Source organism: Ailuropoda melanoleuca, chromosome 2, assembly GCF_002007445.2.
Source record: "Ailuropoda melanoleuca isolate Jingjing chromosome 2, ASM200744v2, whole genome shotgun sequence".
Taxonomy (NCBI): Eukaryota; Metazoa; Chordata; class Mammalia; order Carnivora; family Ursidae; genus Ailuropoda; species Ailuropoda melanoleuca.
Window position 1 is genome coordinate 116,055,331 of NC_048219.1, and position 21,543 is coordinate 116,076,873.

Consider the following 21,543-nt stretch of genomic DNA (forward strand, 5'->3'; position numbering starts at 1 on the left):
TACAGTTCCTGTCGTCAGACACAGAAATAACACTACCAAACCAAAACATATGTACTTGATGTCAAAAGGGAACCAACAACAAGTTATTATATACACAAAGTACCCAGAAAGTTCAAAGGTCTAAGCGACTAATTATAAAAAAGAAAGGAGAAGTATGGCAGATAACTTTGGGACGGCTCACTGGACATGCATTCCAATTCTTCTTCTCCCTGCCTTCCTTCAAAATAGAAACAAGATGGCTACAACACTTTTCCTCTCATGCTAGACGTAGTTATGTGACATACTTTTGGCCAACGAGATGTCTCCCATGAGCAGATATCCCATTCTAAAAAAAGAAAGGGGGAGAGAGGGTAGGGGGTGCTTCCCATGAGGGAGAAAAACTTCTGAGCATCCTTCAATTCTCTTCCCGCTTGAAGGTAAGCACAAATTTCTGGAGGTATAAAAGTCATCTGTGAAATAGAAGGCAAAAGTTATATCCTAAGGATGGAAGGAGGAGATGTTACCTGGGTCCCTGATGGCATCAGATACCTGTCAACTAACTGCCTCCAGACTTCTTACAACATGAGACAAATAAAACCCTTCCTCATTTCAGTCACATCGGTAAGATCTTCTACCTGGAGCCAGAGGCATTTTTACCATTAAAAGGAAGCAACAGCAAAGAGGAGTGATTTGAGTTAGACTGTCTAACACAATTTAGGCTATGATCTGGTTCTTCCTAGCTAGAAGAAATAAAAAGAATTTTGAATTTGCATTTCTACAATTTTCAGTAGTATAGATTACTTAAATAAGCACGTTCTAATCCCTCCACAGAAATCCATTTGTTGCATAGTCATTACAAGATTTTTATTTCTCTTCCTCACTGATCCTCAAGCCTACAAAATAACATTTTTTACAGTGTGGTATATATCACTCATGTACGTAATATACACATACAAACAAATAGCCAACGGTTAGGAAGAAAGGAGTAAGGAAAGAGAATAGAAAGAAAAGGAACAAGGAACCTATCTTATTTCAAAATATAAACTGTTTTCAATTGTGTGAGCACTTTAGAAAGCAGCTTCCAAATAAATGAAAGAGCACAAGATAACAGTATTTTCTTAAATAGGAAAGACTTCCTCTGCAACTTGAAATCAGTTACTCTGTTTTTAAATTTTTTTAAACTTGAAAAAATATATATCCCAAAAATACGTTGTGTCCAATTTACCGCCAGCATTATTAAATTATTGTGCTATTCTACCTATCTCTGGTAAACTCCTTCAGGTAATACCCTCTATAGGTTTCTGTTGGACAGATTTTGAATGTGTACCATTCTTGGAATAATTTCAATCAAAGAGAACTGGAAAGATTCATTAATTTCAATCACCATCAACTCCATAAGCCACATATACTTTTTCTGCCTTTTTTGTTCAAATATATTTCACTGTGGCCATTCAAAAGGAAATTACACATTCCAATAACATTTGAATTCCTCTCAGTTACCCTTTCAGTGGTTCAGGGTAATGATAGAGTAAAGAATCATGCTCTTCACAGGCTCTCCTTTTTTTTTCCCCCACTCATTTGGTAGAATTTCAGCACAAATCTCTTGTGCCAAAAAGCAATGGGTAATGTCTAATGCTCTTCTCTAACAGTAGCTTACTTTGGAGGGAAGGGGAGTGAGAGTCAGGAGAAATCATCTCATTCCCAGCTTTTAAAGAGTCTTAGCATATGGGATAAGCAATCTCTTATCCCATTTTCCTAAAATAGAATTATGGAACCATAATAGGTCAAGCGGGGAGGGGGGCGGGAGGGGGAATGAAAAGGAATTAGAAACTTTTCAATAATCTCTGAGTAGGGGTAATGGTTATAAGGATGAAATTATGGAAAGTTCTAGCCCTAAATTATCACTGAAATCAGTCAAAAAAAAAAAACCTATATATTCATAAAACCTGGGGCTTATATATTTTTTGGCACTGTTCCTAGGCAGAAGCTTCCTCCAGAAAACAGATAAGAGCTACATTCTCTTCGTGAAACTGCAAGAATGGGATAAATAAGGAAAATAAGTGTAGTCAGATAACATAAATTCCTTCATTTTAAAACCAGCATTTGAAGGCAATCTTGGATAATCCATATGAACTCAGAAGCGTATCCAGAGAATGACAAGCTTCCTTTGTTTATATCATTTCCACTTCAATTTCATCTGCAGTTATCTCCTTTAAAACAAGTATTTCTGGGGCCCTTACATGATATGAAGTCCTTTTGCTCGGGCCCATTTTTATTTGGTTATCTTTTTAGGTGCACTAAAGATTGAGTTTACAATAAACTGAACAGACAGCGTACAAAAGGCTTTTAGAACTATACCATATGGTCCAGGGAAAGGAACAATCTGGACGATCCCCATTTCAATCTGCAAGCTTGTCCACCTCTATAACACATTATACCACTGTAATAAAATATTAAGATGGAAACGTAAAAGCGAAAATAGTCTATCTTTAGCATTACCAGACAACCACACTTCTGAGAATTTACTGATAAACTTAATAAACATTTACTTTAATTTATATTCTGGAATTTTGGTATGCAACACCAGGCACAGAAACCTAGGCCACTATTCACTAGAAACAATATTTCGGCAGGGATATGTGTGGGTATTCAACTTATGCTTCAGAAATTTGGAAGGAAAAAGAAAACAAAACACTTTTACAGGGGGCATATTGGCAGGGGCTGATGTAACAGATGACACATTCTTGGAAATCAAATAAAAGCAATAGGGAAATACCCATTGCTGCCTGGTGAAGGCCTAATCACATGGACACAGCTGGAACCAATGTAGATCATTCATTAATAAAACTGTATTGTAGTAGCCACTTTTTGATGCATTTCAATTGCTGCTGTAGCCAAATCTCTGAATTTCTTTGTTTGCTTGTTTGTTGAATTTCTTTGTTTTAATGGGAAGTATGGGAAGATTTAGGGCACAGGGAAAAAAAAACACCCTGCTTTCATGCTAAAAATGAGACTCGCTCAAAAAGCTAAATGTCACTTTACCTTGCAATGTACTTACACTATCAGCAGCTTAAAATATGCAGTGTAAACCTGAAAAAGGGGGAACTCATATGGTACTATGGATAAAAAGTGAGCAGTGTGAGATGCCATGGAAAACATATGACATACTTGTGACAGTATTCTACAGAATGATAATATGTCGGGCAGGGGGAATTAAAATGTATCAAAAATTAGAGAGGGAATCAAACAACTGAATTAGCACATACACTTTCATGCAATATACTCTAATGAAATTTAACACTGAAGTGTGTACCATATGCGTAAGGAAAGATGACTAATATTTAAACTTAGAAATCAATATCTTACATGTTACCAATACTTGATATCAAACAAATATATCCAAACCACCTATCCAGGAGTAACGTTCAAAACCTGTACTGATATTCAAATGAAATAAAACACCATCCATAATTATAACCATGATATTTAATATAATAAAATAAAATCCTAGTTAAAATGATAAATTTAGTATTTATCCAACTTTGCTGGCATCCTTCAATAAAGCTATTTTTCCATGTTCCTTCAAATATAATGATTAAGTTACTCTGCAGTAATTCCTACAAACTATGTAACATCAAACTATAAAGATATAGAAGCTTTGATGTGTATTCTGACTTAAACAAAACTGTAAAATCTATTACCTACAAAAATAAAAAAGACAATAACATTTACCAAAACAACAACAACTGCTCAAACACTCAAACATTAACAGATCTTAAGTGTATTTCTACTATGTCTCTGTGTATAGTTAACATAAACAAATAAATACAACAATTCATGTTGCAATTCCTAAGTCACTGAAAGATATGCTCCTACCACAGAAAAGACAAAGGGCTTAATTGCAAATAAAAATTATACCACTACAGAAAATGTATTTTAAGTCGATGCACAGTATTTAATATGCAATGAACATTATTCAATATATGCAAACACAGAGAATAAGTTTTTGGTCTCTATTATCACACCTTGGCACAGAGGATTCAAGACAGTCATGCACTTAACAGGACCAAGAGAAAAAAGTTTCACTGGCTTCCCTTCTAAAAAGCGTCACAATTCTGAAACAAAAAAATGTTGACTTAAAGATTTAATCGATATAATTTAACAAGCATCCCACCCAGATTCACCTTAGCTACTCTACAGAAATAGACACTTAAATACAAGTTTAAAAAAACAGCATTGAGGGAGAGAATGGAGAATCATAGCATTTATTAACATGTGCATTATACATACAAAGCAATGTGAGTACTTGTTTGTTTTGTTAAATTAATGAGCCAATATGTTGCTGAACCTGTCTTGAGAATGAGAGAAAATAACAGGTGAGTTTACTTAATGCATAATTCTCCTATACCTGTTTTACAAACCCTTTTCATGATTTTAAAACATTTTCTAAATTAAAAATAAATCTCTAGGGGAAAAAAACCAATTCTTAGATTGTACAAAGTGATCTTAATGTAGCCATAATAGATACATTTCTCAGTGTATATGGCATATAAAAATGCTTCACATTAATACTTCTAACAGAAACCACTGTTTACTTTTCAGTCCCGTGTTATACTGCTACAAAAATTCATGAGTTTTTCCTCCCAAAGTAATTTCCTTGTCAAAAATCATTGACAACTTTTTCTAAAAAAAGTCAGTCAAAATAATATCAATCGCTTCCTTAGAAAACATATTCTGCCTATTTATTCTTATCTTGATTACAAAACACTAATTTTTAAAATAGACCACTTGAAAGTCAGTGATTTGTTTTTGCTTAATGCAACAGAAAACACATTTACATTTTGAGGAACATTCTACGAAATTTCATAGAATGCTTGCTCATAGTGAAAACCTAGTCTCCTGTTCAAATCATCACTTAAAAATCATAATGCTACATTTTCACACCCCTTGTAATAATGGGTCACTAGCTATAATTTAGAGAGAATTGGGAAACCTAAAAATACTGTGTTCTATCTTGCATTTTCATTTCAAAGGAAAAAATTTTAAATACACGTCTTTATATTTCACAGAAGTTCATTTGTTCACCTAGCAACACTTATCAGACATTCTAAATATGAGTATTCAATCTTGCAAAAGTTATAAGCTGACCCTGAGTTTTAGACAAAAATAGAAAACAATGGCAGACATTTTGGTCTTAACAAGAGATATCTTGGCTTAAAGATCCATATAATACAAGCAAGTATCATTCAAGAGTTTCCACTCAAATAATAAGCTATGAAGGAAGACAAGATTCCAACCAATCAAAAATACTATGTCAACATGACCAAAGTTAGCAATATTCAGAAGGGTTGTCTGAAAAGTGTGGCAAAAATGCAACTGTGAAGAAAATCTCTAAGAGCTGGAAAAGGGAAATCTAACACAAGCTTCTAGAAGGAAAAACGCCATTTAGCAAACGTGGAGGTTGCGAGGAGAAATGATGTTTCTATTTAAGAAACATTGTTTTGTTGTTTTACAATGGTGTTCTACGTGAAGAAAGAGGAAAACGAAGGAAAAGAAATGGGATAAGGAGGAAAGACTAAGGCGGCTTGCTTTCCTTCAGTGGTGCTGGGAGGGTAGACCCTCTGCCTTATGAAAACCACTGCCAGAACCAAGCTACACGAAACAGTTTGGCTGCCAGCCTAGAACAGTGCCAGGCTGTTTTTTATTTTGTGCTAGACTCCCTCAATTGAGACAGTGTGGGATTGTCACTTTGAAGCACATTGAGAACAAAGAATAATATAGTATGGGGCGGGGGAAGGTAGAATTTTTGCCCCTTAAAGTCAGGTTAGCATTTTGTTTTGTTTGACAAGTCTTGAAAAGACTCAAGAAACAAAAGTTATGCTGAAGAAAATATCATTTGCCTGCAGAAATTAGCTTGAGTACAATATTGTCAGCAATTTAAAGCCACATGAGAGATTAACATTTTTTAAAAATCAGACTTAAAAGGGGCCCAGGTTACATACTTACCTGTTTAAGAAACCAGAGACCAAGAAATATGTGATTCACAATCACATGATCTTGTCTAAAATCTCATAGATGAAGAAAGGCCATAAAATCAGGCCAAAAAAAAAGAACTAATATAAGTGTTATAATTTTTAGGTCACTATTCAGAGGCAACCGCATCAGCTGTTATTCTGACCTTGGTTTCTCTAAACTTAAATAATCCAATTGAAAGATTATAATAGTATAATCGGAATATTTTATGCCTTTACAGGGAAAGAGGTGATAAGTCATCAAAAATGTTTAAAGGATTAAACCACAAATCATCTAGAAAGTTGCCACGGACACAAACAGGAAAACTGTCTCTTCTATCCTATTCAATTCTGTACTAGAAGCAAAGCTAACGCAAATGAGAAAGCCAAGTGTGTGCTGTTGGAAACTTCAACTAAATATACTACCTGAATCTGGTGACTAAAAACACCAATAACATCAGCTCCTAGAGGTCTGAGCCTTTCCTCTCTAATGCACAAGATAAGTAGAGGTAGAAGTCCATTTTCTACAAACCAAATGAAAAGGAAAAATGAACTGTGACAAGCCCAGATCCCATGCTGGCATATTTAACTCTAAGCTCAGCATCATCTAGAGGCAGTATGCTTCTCCAGGCCAATCAAGAGAGGAAAGGAGTTGTGAAACTAATACAGCATAGATGAATAGCACCAAAGGTCCACTAGTCCCTTCCTCCTGCCCATCTCCACTGAAGCAGCTGTTAAAGGAAGACCAACGACTGTTACAGAAATAGCAAGAACTAAAGCACTTGCCTCAGATGTTACCCACAGAGGCGTGGAGCGTGACCACCTGAGCCTATCTAATTTCCAACAAAATGATCCCCTGCCCAGTTTTGCTCGTGGCCAGATTCTGAGAGCAAGTCATGAGGTGTTGGGAAGGGCTGGTGGGAGAGGGAAAATGTGGGAAAGAAACCAGGTGAGATCAGTGGCCAAACCTCAAACAATACACAGTACATGCTTCTCATTATTCAGATTAGTGCCTTGCACAACCCTTTGGGAGGCCAAAACCTGTGACAAAGGTTTCAGGTAACAATGACTTACTCTGGGTGGCAAGGGTGGGTCTGCCATAGAATCAAAAAACGCATTATTTTGCTCCTCACTGTTCTCCTTTCCCATTTCCTTTCTTCTGTCTGGGATATACCGACGATGCCATTACTGCATGGGACACTAATCGTTGTAAGCAAGGCATTCATGTCTTGCCAAAGTGTTCCAAAGAATGGTGCCCGGCTGGCTTTAGTTCCACAAGGAATCTGACACAAACCAGGAAGTAAAAAGAATGAAAGATGTACAAGAAGCCAGGCGATAGCGCGTTTTTTCTGTTTATTAATGATGCAGATGAAAAAGGGGAAAATCTAGAAAAAGCAGCCAAGCCGACTGAATTACAAAGAAAGATTAAAGGAGTTAAATGTGTATAACTTGGCTGACAACCAAGGAACAATATGAGAGCTGTCCACAACTCTCCAAAGTATATACATAAAAAGAAGAGCAGGGAATTTTTTATCTGCTATAGAAGTGTGAATGTATGAAATAATAATGAGATAAAATTAAAATAAAGAAAACTGACTTCAAGCAGCAGACGAAGTAATCTGGTAAAACTTAAGAATGGCTGCTTCCTTCTCTTTAGAAATATTTATCATCTCACTGACCCACATTGAAGTAAAGAAAGAACAGACGATAGGAAATGGCCACATCCTGACAGAGGACTGAATCAATGGAGAAATTAAAACAAAGTCCCATTTGCTTACCTGATGATCCAGATGTACTGATTTTTCTCTCTTTACATATATCCAGTCTGGCTAATGCAGAGGTACCTGTGAGATCAAAGGACATAATTAAGATGTTACCGTCAAAATAAGCCCAGCCTGAATTCTGAATCCTGACCTGGATAAGAGTTTACTTGAATATCCCAGTAGTCTGATTCTTGCATATTCCAAGACAGGAGAAGAACCTCCAAGGAGAGAGATGTTTTGAGTCCTAAGTAGTAAGAGCTCCCCACCCCCCACCCCCAATCTTTCCAAGATTTCCCAAATCAATTCTAACTCAAAAACAAGAAGAAGAAGAAGAATTCAGATTAGAGGTCCTTAACCTTGGTATGTGGATGAACTTTAGGAGTCTATGCACTTCTGAATGATAAATGTAAAATTTGGGAGTTTATGTAACGGATGTCTCTCTGGAGAGAAGGTCAAAGTTTGTCAGATTTGCAAAAAGTTCCACAATCCAAAAAACTGTCAAGAACCTCTGCTGAGGACAGTCTAAGATCTCAGAGACAGGTTGGAATGCATATGGATATCAGTCCAGGTCTGGAGTTTTCACTCCAGGGAAACAATGGAGGTACACAGACACTTCTGTATCTGGGGTGCATATCTTAAGAACACTACTTTCTGTGAGAGTATTATATCAGATTTAAACTGTTACTTAACTTACACAGCCCTGTGTTCTCTGCAAGCCATGCACAGTGAAGAGAGCAAGCTCTTACCATATACCCAAGGGTGGATATTGTGACTTTCCTGTTCTGTATATATTAAAGTCAGAATCCTTAGGTATATCAATATTGACAGGGTCAAAACTAACATAGTAACTCACCCAAAAAGGATCCTATATGACAAGTAAAAAGGAAGAGCTAGCAAAGCAGTAAGAAATGTGGCCCACAGACAGTATACATAGCACAAAATCACAGGATTACCAAATTCATCTCTTAAAAGAATTATCTTAAACAGTGGTCACAGAGTCCAAGTAACCTATATCAGAAAGAAATCAAGATGGAGAACCTTCCAGGCACCAACTGTGAACAAGACAAAAACATCTGCAGCCATAGAAAGAATTCTGAGCTGGAGTGTCACCAAAAAAGAACAGAAAAAAATAAAGGATAAAAAAGAAGGGAAAGATAAGTCAAGTAAAAGGAGAAAACAAAGCAAAACTTTTGAGATGGCCTATTACAAATAATGATCTTGAAGTATATTTCCTTGAAGAACAATTTCTGTAGACATTCACCCCCTGAGCATCTACGAGGCACTGTACTGGTTGTTGGGAATTCAGCAGTAAACAAGACAAAACTTGCCTGGCTAGGAGTTTAATTTTGGGAAGGGGAGGAAGGATGCAGGGAGACATATACACCAGCAATATCATTTCAATACAGGATATAAAAGAAATAAGATGATGTGACCAAGGCATGGGAGAATGCCCTACATTTATCTAGTAATGTCACAGAGATGTTCACTCCAATTCTCGAAATTAGTCAGGGTCTTAGGGAATGGAGACTGAGAAAGGACCATAGGGACAGCTAGTCAAACCTCTTCATTTCAGAGACAAGGACAGGAGAGCTATTCTGGAAGACAAAGTATCACGGCCTCATTAACTCCAAACATCAAAATACATACACCTAGATTGAGTTATGATTTTATGATACACTCTCCGCCTTGAGAGGAGAAAGCCTGAGAACAAGTAACTGAAAGCATTTCTAAATCTTTAAAATAACGCAGATCCCGTGCACTCCGTAACCTTAAGATGTAATACAGAACCACATTCTATCCAAATTCTTGGCAAGTTCCATTCTATTTTTTTAAGTCGTTTTTCCCTTCTACAGGCAAATTTGATCAATTTCTGCTGTCAAAGGAAGGCAAGCAGTGGGGAATGTGGGGAGACATGGTAGCCAACCTCCAAGGGGGCCCCCAAATCCTCCCCTCATGAAATTCATGACTTTGGTAGTTCTTCTCACTGCATGAGGTTTGGTTTGCATGAAAACCAGAATGCCCTGGAAGTGATGGTTTCTGACTTGTGAGGCCAAGTCCTAAAAGATACTAGAGCTAGCTCCTTGCTCTCTTGGATCACTCACTCTGGGTGAAGGCAGCTGCCACATCATGAGGACAAACAGCTCTATGGAGCAGTCCACATGGCCTCTTGCCAAACAGCCAGAATCCACTTAACAGGGTGATGTGTGAGCCATCTTGTAGGTGGATCACCCAGGCTTCTCAAATCTTCAAACGACTGTTGGCCTGGGTCAATCTTGACTCCAATTCAGGACAGACCGGAGCCAGACCACTTAGGCTGCACTCTACCTCTAGCATGCTCTCTAGCTTGCTCCAAAGCTAAAAACTCCATTTCCCAGATGCATTTGCATCATGCCTTCTATGGGACCTGGATTCAAATAATCAGAAAAATCCATGTAAGACTTAGAAAACAGAAGTGAGTAAGTCAAGGTGGTGACCACCTCCCATGAGATCAAATCTTGTAGTGAAAGCATTTTGTCCTTCCGAGACAATCAGCTAGATAGTCTAATTAAATGATCTCTAGTATCGCAGGCTCCCAAGTAGCAAGTGACAGTGGATTTTCTACTAAAATAGGGTAACTTAGGCTTATGCTGTTCCTAGTTTATTATAGTCAAGGTTAGTTTCTTGGCACTTTTGGAAATTAAGTAGTGTGTAACATATCCCTTTTTGCTTAAACTAGCTACCTGTCTGCAACTTAAACCAGCTGTTGCCTACAACTAAGAACCCACTCTATCATATACAAATTCTCCTGACTCATAACGCTTTCACTCCTCTTTTGTAATTCACTCTCTTCTGTTCCATTACTAATCCCTCTGCCTGTGCACTGAACCCTATCCATTCATGCCTTTCCTAAAAACTCACTCCATCATTCTTCTCATTTTCTTCTACCCTCAATCTTTTTCTCTCCATTGGCTCCATCTCCTTCGTGAATAGCACGCTTCTTTCAACACTACCAACTATCCTGCCAAGATTCATAAAACTATACAGACCCACTGCTTTCACTCGAACTTCCAAACAATGCTCAAACTACCACAATGTGGCTTCCTTAGCCATCACTCTACTGAATCAACCATTGCTAAGGTTTGCTATTAATGACTTATTTTCATGCCTCACTCTGCTGGACTGTGGCATTTGGCAGTCCTGACCGCCATGCCTCTTTGAAACTCCCTTCCATCAGTTTCCAGGATGCCACCATCTTGCAGCTCTCTTCCAGCCTATGGGATGTGTTTTCTATTTTAACCTGGCTCCTTTTCTAGGACCTCCTTAGAGCTTTATCCTTAGGAACACTATGGTTTCCTTCTGTCCCTGACTTCAAGATTTCAATTATCATATACATATTCACTGATCACTCCCAAATCCAAACATATACAGGGTTAAATAAAATACATTAACAAAATTAATTAAATGTTTTTCATTTGTTTAATGTGGCCACTAGAAAATTATAAATTACTGCATCACGATTCTATTGAACGGTGCTGCTCTACACACACACACAAACACACAAAACAACACTATGAAAAAAAAAATACACACTATTCTCAACCAACAAGGCAAAGAAAGAATTGATTTTGGGTTTTTTTTAATATTCAATCACCCTCACATTCAAAACTTACTATTTTATCTTGATAGCTTATAGATTCATTCTCACTATTTAAAAGGGAAGGCTATATCCTAGAATGAAGATTTGTAAGGTTTCTTAAAATATATACAAATATATTTAAAATTATAATGTTAAAAATGCTAAATTATACCCTATAAAACTCAAATATAATCACAACTATACCATAAAAATACAAATAGCTAACATTTGATAGGCACTATGCAACAACATTATATAATCATCGCATGTCTAAAGTAGATGATACTGTTACACCCCATTGAACAAAGTAAGAAACCTAAAGCAGAAAGAAGTAAAGTAACCTGCCCAAGGTCATGTTCTCAGGCCTCAAACCAGGCAATCTGGCTCCAGATTCCATACTCTCAATCAGTACCTTTTGCTGACTCAATAGAAGTAAAATTTAAAAGAAGAAAACAGTCTCAGATGGTTCCCAGCACTCTTAAAACTTACACACTCAACTAAGATCAGGGGGGAAAAAAAGTCATATTAAATAAAACCAAATATAAATACAAACATAAAAGCTCACAGAAAATGGAAATTTAGAAGTAAAACTAAGTGAGTGGAGGAGAGTATAAGGATAGAATAAGGAAAGAAGACACAAAGGAACCTGCTCTGAGCCCAGCGTATACAAATGCAAATTCCTCAAGAACAAGAAAGTGTGGCTGTGTGGTCATGAAAACACTAAGGGCTTCAGAAACACCACAAGCCCACTGAGGCTACAGAGCAAAGGCAGAGCTTGACGAGTACCCATAGAACCTTCCAGAGACTCGCATGGAATTCTGCTTCACAAAGTGCAAGGGGGTGGGGTGAGGGGCAGATCATAAACTGATTTCAATGTTATAAAAAGCTAATAGAAATAATTCATACCTGAAAAGGCTATATATAGCCTATATTTTTAAGTACAGTTGGCATTTTAAAAAAAAAACTTCCAAAATAACAATGTTCACAAGGTTAAGTATATAAATCAACACATGAACAAAAATAAATAAATAGATTATATATGTCTACATGTCTCTAGAAAGATACACACACACACACTGATTAGATGTGTATAAAGAAAGTATTAAGGGACCAGGGCATAGGAGAGAGCTCATAGTCCTTGTCACTTTGAATTTGAATCCAGTGAATATAGTGACAATTCAAAAGTTTTTAAGATAATCTTAAAGTCCAAAATAAAAATAAACAAGATGATGCTGAATCCGAAAAGGTAAGGAAATCTACTTATTCATACATATATACCTGCAGAGAGTGGGTCCTTGATGATAAAAGGGCTGGGGATTTCCAGCCTCAATGAAAGACTAGCATTCCATCTTCACATATCATCATCACCCCTGTCCTTCACACCTCACTATCCACCACCCAAGATCACAATAAACATGCATACACAGAGGACACTTTAACTGCTAGATGATGCTGTTCAAATAATCTGTCTCTGAGAGCCAGAGTACTTAAAAACATCCAAAAAGGCAGACAGAAGTACTGTAAAGAGGATAATAGAAGCTATCGATATAGAAATATATTTAAAATTTTTTTTAATTTATTTTTTCTTTAAAATCCATTTGAAAATCAGCGATGCAAAAGATCGGTGATACAAAGCTTCTCCAAAGCTAGAAGTCTAACTATTATATCATTTGCTTTAAACTTGCAAACCAGATTACCTACAGGCTCCAACCTAAGAGGGCAAGCCTGAGTCCTTTTCCTTTGAATGTGAGGATATTCTAGGACATCTGTAATCTATCCCACTGACCAAAAGTGATGCTGCTAACTGGCCAGCGGAAGAACCCATTCCTCCCCCCATGACCAAGGGTCTTCTCTCCCAAAACTCTAAAGCTCTGAAGTCTAGCCTTCCAAAATGATGAGTAAACTTATTTATAGTCAGGGATGTAGTAAGCCCTTTCCTTTAAACTTCTTGCTAGTCAGAACTTTTCACAAAATCTAACAAAAAAAAAAAAAATTTGGCTCATTCTCATTAATTTTCTTTGTGTTGCCATCATTCATCGTCTTCATTTTTAATTTAGTGGTATTTTTAGCCAAATGAAATAAAATACAGTCAGTTTTTCTCAATCTGTCTCAGCTCCACTCTTTATCTTCTGGGACCCAATTCATGTGATCCTTTAACAACTATTTATTTCACACCAAACTAGATATCTCCCTAAAGCTTACCAATCTAGCCTCTGGGCATATTTCTTAAATAAAAGCATTAGATCTTTGTAAACCTAAAATTTGCATACTAAAGGAACAAATCAACTATCAAAAGACCTAGTAGTATATAGCAGTTGCTCACCTCCAAGCAGAGTTTAAAATTCATTTCAATTTATTATTTTTTTAAAGAAACAGCTATTGACTTTTTCCACTTTGCAAAATACTGTGTTTAATGGCCTAGTTAAATTAGAGGTGATAGGGTGAAGCAAGTGCTTTAAATTGGTAAATTCTAAACCTTTTAATAAAAGTACATCAGTCAGAAGTTTTAATAAGACTCAGCAGGACAGAGAAGAATTAACAGTCTGTAGGTATCAAAAGGGGGTGATAGGCAATGATAACCTTAATCATTTGCATAGGGATTTATAATTTCATTGCTTAAAGGTTAATGAAATTATGTGGTATTTTGCCCACTCTTATCCAGTAAATGATTTCATGCCTTGGTTTGTATATATTTATCGACTGAATCATAAGACAGAAGAAATGGTTCTTTTTACCAATTAATCTACCACATTTTTACTTATGTACTCCTGGGTGCACAACTATCATTATCTGTTCTAACCAACAGCCCTAAAATAAAAACATAAGGTTTCCAACAGCATTTCAGAAAAAAGAACAAACTCATAATCAGAATTCTAGAAGTACTATAAGTTACTAAAGTGGCTGCTTTTTAAAAAAAATTAGATACATTCCTTTACCTACTTTATACTTCCAGTACTGCTAAACAGTTGCTTCTGCCAAATTTTTAACATAAAGTCTACCCTAGAGATTAATGAAGGCATTCAGAGCACATTATTTGACAGTGAAACTGTATGGAAAAATGCAAACAATACACACAAATAATTAGAATAGGTAAAATAATAAAAGATTCCAGGCCAAAGCAATTGTTTTAAAACATCACACGGCAAAAACAACACACTACTATGGCCTTGCATCACTGAGCACCCAGGAGGTGTTCAAGGCCAGCAGTGCTTTGCTTGGTACCTAGTTCTAATGGAAAACTGCAGAATCTAGCTTTAGGCAGGGTTGTGTTTCTTACTCTGGCTGCACCTAAGAATCATCTGGAGGGCTTACAAAATAGTAATAAACCAAAAAATAAAAAAGCTGATATTTAGGCTCTACATTAGAGATTCTAGTTTCATCAGTAATTTTTAGAAGCTCCCTAAGTGATTTCTTATGTCCAGCGAGGGTGGAGAAATATAGCTTTAGAGCAGTGGGTCTCAAAGTGTGGTCCCTGGACTAGCAGCAGCTGGGAACTTGTTAGAAATGCAAACTCTCAGGTCCCTTCCCAGACGTACTGAACCGGAAACTCCAGGCAGGGGCTCAGCAATCCGTATTTTTGAGGAGACTTCAGGGGATTCTGATGTACACTAATGTTTGAAAACACTGCTTTACACTTGATCTTAGCCAAAAGGCAGAGGAGCAATTGAAAACATACCGCTTTGGAGTAAGAAAAACGTAGGTTTCAATCCTCTCTCCACAATTTACTGGCTATATGACTCTTGGTCAGCTCTCTAAACCTTACTTGCCTCACTTGCAAAAGAACAGAGTTAGCCAACATTTGCTAAACATGCATTATGTACCAGAGAATGTGCTAATAAGCACTTTACATACATTACATAATTTAACAACAAGCTTAACAAGGTAGATACTAACACCATTTAAACCTAAAGATTATGAAATTTGTCCAAGATTACAAAGCAAGTAAGCAGAATCAGATTTAACTCATTTTTCAAATCCAAAATCATTGCTCTTCCCCTATTTCACAAAATACGCTCACCCTCCCTTCCTCCCTCCCTTTCTTCCTTTGTTCCCTCCTTCTCTGCTTCCTTCTTTCATTTCTTCCACTCTTCCCTCCTATCATCCCTCCTTCCCTCCTTTGCCCCTATATGTCTCTATCTGTCTTTCTCACTTTCTTTGGGAGTTTATTTTTCTATTGTAGAGCTAGAGATTAACTAGCCTGTACAGTTCTATTGAGTGACTACAAAGTACTTAGCATTCTGCCATATACCAGAAATGAAAAAATTAAAATTTTTAAAATTTAAAAAGTATAGTAATGAAGTTATAAACTAGATGGAGACACACATTTTGCAAAACAAAGGAACACATATGACTTAATTCTAAACTGGTGAGTCAAAAACAGAAGTAACTCAGGAGTTCATGAGATTGGAGCTCAGACCAAGGCATGAGGCCAAACGAAGTGTGGCTTATCCTGAAACAGGGTGAAAAGTCTGTCCTGCACAGAGGGAGAAACAAGGGTTACAGAACAGTAGAAAACAAACCTAAGTAAGCTAATGGATCCAGACTGCAACTTAGAGTAAGAAGAATTTAACTTTAGCATAGTAAAAATATAGCTTTTTTTCACAGAACATTTTGGATGCACGGATAGTAAAAAGGTAAAGCTAAAGTCAAATCACAGGCACTTATTCCAGAGAAAACCGACCTAGGATTATACTGAGAAAAAAGGGGGGCGCGGGCAGGAAAAAAAGTCATTTCTATTGCTAAAAGTGTTATGATCCATTCTTTACTATAGATAGTATGTTCCATAGGCTATTCGTATGCATTACACAGTGTTTTTAATCACTCACTAATCCAACCAACACTGACTGATCACATTAATTAGACACCAAAGGATAAATAGATAAAATAAGACACCAACCCAGGGCACATGGAGTATTTATGTAGGAAGCAGACTACTAAATGTTTTATGCAACATTTACGTGAAGTTATTAGGAATTCCGAAGGCCACTACAGACAGACCAATTCTTAGGAATGACTTTTGTGAAATTCCTGAAAGTCAATCACGTATAAACTAGCCAAAGTGTTCCACATGTAACATGGAAGAGTACTACATTTATGCAAAAATGTGAGGCACAACGTGCTGACTGAATTCACCAGCACCTCAGCTTTCCAACTCTGTCAATGATAGTCCAGTGCTGTACAACGCCTTCTTTAGCTCCCCATAATCTGACAGTTCCATAATGCCTGTTTGTTTCTGAGAACCAATGTAAGAAGCATGTATATCCATCGTAGTATGCTGAAAAGATAAGATGCTGCAGTTAGTTCTGCTCAGAACACATGGGAACTGAATTTGCTAAAATATCAGAAATTATAGCATTTTTCAAATTAAATATATTTAAGAATCAGTAATGTTATCTTAGTGGCGTTGCTTATTAATAACTTACATAATCAAAGAACTGAATTCCTGAGTTAAAAGTCACTTGAAAGGTCACCTGGTAAAACACTAGCTTTTTAAATTTTTATTTCTCTCTCTCTCATAAATATATTTGCTAAAACACCAGCTTTAAACCCACATGCTACCTAGGACAAATACAGTGCTGGAATTAAAACAACAGTATGCAGGCACCTAGCTGGCTCAATCCATGGAGCACGCAACTCTTGATCTCGGTTGGGGTCATGAGTTAGAGCACCACACTGACTTTACTTTAAAAAAAATGAAGAAATAGAAAATAAAACAATGGTATGAAAAAACCTCTGAGTGCTCTGAGTAATAACTTTCCTTGGCCCCGATATGTCCAATTCTTACACACTACTGTATTTTACTAAAATTCAATCACCTGTCATCTCATTTTTTAATAATATAAACTCTACATGACAATGTAGTAGGACTAAAATACTGGGACCTGAGAGTAGCTCAATTTCAATAAAAGTGGTTGGTATAAAATCATCTTTTAAAATATTCAGACCATGCCATCCAGATATCCACATGCACTTGGATTTATAAGCATTAAAGAACTTGTTTAGATTTACTGAAGCTATACCTGCTGTCAAGAAAGAAAAAAGTTGTGAAGGTTGATCAAAAACAACTTTGCCTCAAGTATCATGTTAATGTTTCCCACCAATGCAGTCCTAAAAGTTAACAGTCAATGTAATGCAAAGGTTTCTCTTTATTTCTATATTTAAATCATCACAGGTTTGATCAAGCATGCAAATCCCTTTAGGCTCAGGGTTCCCATCAAAATGTCTTATAGGAACATTAAAAATTGAGTGGGCATAAACAACTCCAACAGTGCGGAGCTCATGACAGCATTGCTGTGATCTTTGTGTTTCATGTGCAACAAAACCGGAGAAGTTTGCAAGGGAATATAAGCAACTAATTACTGTCTTTTGCTTGAGGGCAGGTGTGCTGATCTCTACAGGTGTCTCGACTGCAGTGCTCTGCCTACTGCACTGCCTCTTGAAGACATCCACTGTTACAACTTGCTGAAGCCCAGCAAAACATCTCCTAGAATACCAAACTGTTGGATGCTCTGGAAGAAACATGTTGTGACTTCTTAAAGATACCACGAAGGAGAAACAGTTGGAGAGGCTCTAGCAGTTTATGAAAGAATAGTATAAGACAGTATAAAAAGTAAATATATCAAATTTTATCTATCAGCTGCACATATTAAACAAGGATACCAATTTGTCTTAATGAGTATAGAAGGTTTTTCAATGAAAAGTGTTATTTTCCAAACAAGAAAGAAAAAAGAAAAAACTAAATAATAATACCATGTCGATCCATACTTCCTTCACTCATGAAACACAGTGACCAATGCTGGGTATGCAATTTAAGAAAGATCAAAAAAGGATCTGAGAAATTAATTATCCACTATAGGAAATTAGCAAACAAAATAGTCAGCTGATGATAGGGAGGTAAGTACACCGTAAACATGTGATGCCATTTACAGGATTAATGTTCCTTAAGATCTTTCCTCTAATTGTTGGAAAGAAGTATGCTTCACAATGAAGAAACACAAACATCCCCTGCTCTGCTACTCACTGCCTGCACGATCTTGGACAAGAAATTTAACCTTTCTGTGCTTCAATTTCTTCATCTCATGATAAAAAAGACTCACCTCATCAAGGATGTTTTTAAATGAGACAGTGTCAAGGCTAACATTCTTAGGCAATGAAACTGCTCAGAATAAGGAAATTCCTATAAATGATAATGTAAGATTTAAACAAATTATTTTCATCCAAAATTCCATAGTGTTTTTCTTTAACCAAATGAAATCAAGACAGTATTTCAAATCACCAGTAATACTAAGCATCAACTGTGTAACCAAAACATCACTGGTCTTTAAGAAAAAATAACAAAAGCAAGAGTTAAAAATGTTTCAGACTATTCTCAAAGGAACCAAAAGGGAAGAAAACTTTAAAGCAAAATGTGTACAAAGTACACAAAAACAACATAGTACTTCCAAAATTACGAATGATTAGGCCCAGGGGAATGATCAGAATCTAACTGAAGAAATATCCCTCCCACTCTGAGTAGACTATTACATCACACTCTTATTTCTTCATATCTGGACAATGCAATAATCTCCTATTCTCTCTTCCTTTTTAATTCCTCCTCCTCTATTCATACTCCAGTTTTCAATGCCATTCCAACCACCATGAACATTAAGAACTGACCTGCTGAGCTTTCTTTAACAGAGACCTAATTATCTCGCTCTGCTACCCACAGATCTATTCTAGGGGAGGCAAGCACATAGATAACCAAAGAGGGGTGTGTGTGTGTGTGTGTGTGCGCGCGCGCATATATGCACATATATGCATGTGTGTACATGCACAAAGTACTAAGAGAGGATAAAACAGGTGGATTCATTTTGCCTACCGTAAGTCAAGGAAGGCTTCATATAGCTAAGAATAGCTGGGTGAAACAGTGCCTACAAAATAAATTCAAAGCTCCAGTTGATGAGCATCCATTACTGAGCCTCAATCTACGTGATTCCAACTGTGCACCACCTTCTCCTCACATGAATCGAGATGTCCTCATTTTCTACAGTCCACACTGCTGTCACCTGGCCTCTTCCCTCTGCCTTGAATTCCTTTTTCATATTCCCCATCTTTAAAGTTTTAAAAACATGATACCCTTATATATCCATGCATTCCGCTTCTACTTATTTTTTTTAAGAGAGGGAGGGGCGAGAGGCAAAGGCAGAGGGAGAGAATCTTAAGCAGCCTCCACACCCAGGACAGAGCTTGACTCGGGGTTCAATCTCACAACCCTGAGATCATGACCTGAGCCAAAATCAAGAGTCAGACGCTTAACTAAGTCACCCAGGTGCCCCTCTACTTACTTTTTTTTTAGACAATTAAAAATCAATGGCATCCCAGGGCATGTGGATGACTCAGTCAGTTAAGCGTCTGCCTTCAGCTCAGGTCACGATCCCGGGGTCCTGGGATTGAGCCTGCATGGGGCTCCCTGCTCTGTGGGGAGCCTGCTTCTCCCTCTCCCTCTGCTGCTCCCCCTGCTTGTGCTCTCTCTCTCTCATAAATAAATAAAATCTTTAAAAAAAAAAAATCAATGGCATCCCAACCACCATGAATGTTCAGAACTGAGTAAGACAAAGTTAATTCCTTTAAAAATTCTGAAGGAAAGTGATTTGCAATGTAAAATGTAACCATTCAGGCAAAAATATCAATCAAATGAGAAAATTGAAAAAAGATATTTTTCTCTCACATAATCTTTCTCAGGAAACTACTACAGGATATATAGCACAACAATATAAGATTAAGACAAGAAAGAAAACAATATGAGAGTCAGGAAAAGTTAAAGGAAATGCCTAGTTTAACAGCAAAGAAAAAAAGTTCTGGAAGAGGGCAGATCTGGAAAACGAGATGGAAGGAGAATAGAAATCTCCTGGGAGAATATATTCAAGAAAAAAATGGAAAGAAATTATCTGATGTGCTTTATTTTATGGAAAATTAGAGTATGAAGCTCCTAGAAGATATAGACAGTGACAAAAAAATTACACAGGAAAAAAACAAGGCATTAGTAACTTCATAAAAAAAAATCAGAAGCGAACTTTTTCATCAGAGCTCATTACAGTGTTCAGTTATAAATATCAGCATAGTGTAATAATGTAACACTAAAAATAAGTTAGCCAAAAGTTGTAACCTAACAATACTGGGAATATGCAAAAAAGAGATGGCAGTATAAAGGTTAAAACTCATCCTCAAAGACCATAATATAAAGTCAACAAACCATATCTAAAATAAATGAATCAAAAGGTAGCAATGTGTGTGTATGTAATGTAGCAATATGCAGATATATAGCCAGAAGAAACAGATGAAGGGTTAAAAACAGATGCCTCTAGAGAAGAGGACTGGAATGAATGGGTAAGAAACCAATGTATTTTCTAATATGCCTTTTACAACAATCAGAATTTTAGACTAGGTAAATGTTATTAGTCTGACAAAATAAGAAATAATTTAAAAGAATCAGCCATGTTCATAAGAATATTTTTGACAGTGTTTTTCATAATAGCAAAAGGCAGAAAGAATCTAAGTCTTCAATAATAAGTGACTGGTTAAAAAATTACATTATATCTATACAGTAGTTAAATGACTAGTCATTTAAAATTATGGTGCAGAAAAATATTTAATGACATAGAGAAATGTTCAAAATGAAAAATGACACTTCAAAATACAGTTAAGAAATTAAAAAAATGGAATACCAGGGGTGCCTGGGTGGCTCAGTTGGTTAAGCGTCTGCCTTCAGCTCAGGTCATGATCCTGGGGTCCTGGGGTGGAGACCCACATCAGGCATCCTGCTCAGCAGGGAGCCTGCTTCTCCCTCTCCCTCTGCTGCTCCCCCTGCTTGTGCTCTCTCTCTCTCTCTCAAATAAATAGGTGGGATCTTAAATAAATAAATAAATGAATAAATAGATAAATAAATAAAAGAAAAATGGAATACCTATGAAAATATTAATGGTAATTTTAGAAGTTTTTTTCTCAATGCTTCTCTGATTTTCCAAATTTTCTAAAGTAAACAGCAACTTTGTAAATGGAAAAAAAAAAAAACCACGAATACAAACTTTAATATAACTGATCATTCCATTTTAAATAGGGTCTCTTCATGAAGCCTTCCCTGACCTTCAAGACAGAATTAATCTTTCCCTCCTGTGTATTTTCTATGTGCCACCAT

The 21,543-nt window shown here is 36.6% G+C and overlaps 1 protein-coding gene across 10 annotated transcripts in view; it reads right to left on the reverse strand.

Annotated features, from left to right (window-relative positions):
• Positions 1-21,543, reverse strand: part of GTDC1 (glycosyltransferase like domain containing 1) — a 374,816-nt gene that overhangs the window by 273,946 nt on the left and 79,327 nt on the right. For 9 of the 10 annotated variants that reach the window (XR_004623455.1, XM_034654524.1, XM_034654528.1 and 6 more), the window contains exon 2: positions 7,769-7,834. The gene's annotated coding sequence lies outside the window, so the exon portion shown is untranslated. Of the gene's footprint in view, positions 1-284; positions 450-7,768; positions 7,835-21,543 lie in introns of all 10 variants that reach the window. The other variant, XM_034654517.1, reaches the window with a different exon arrangement.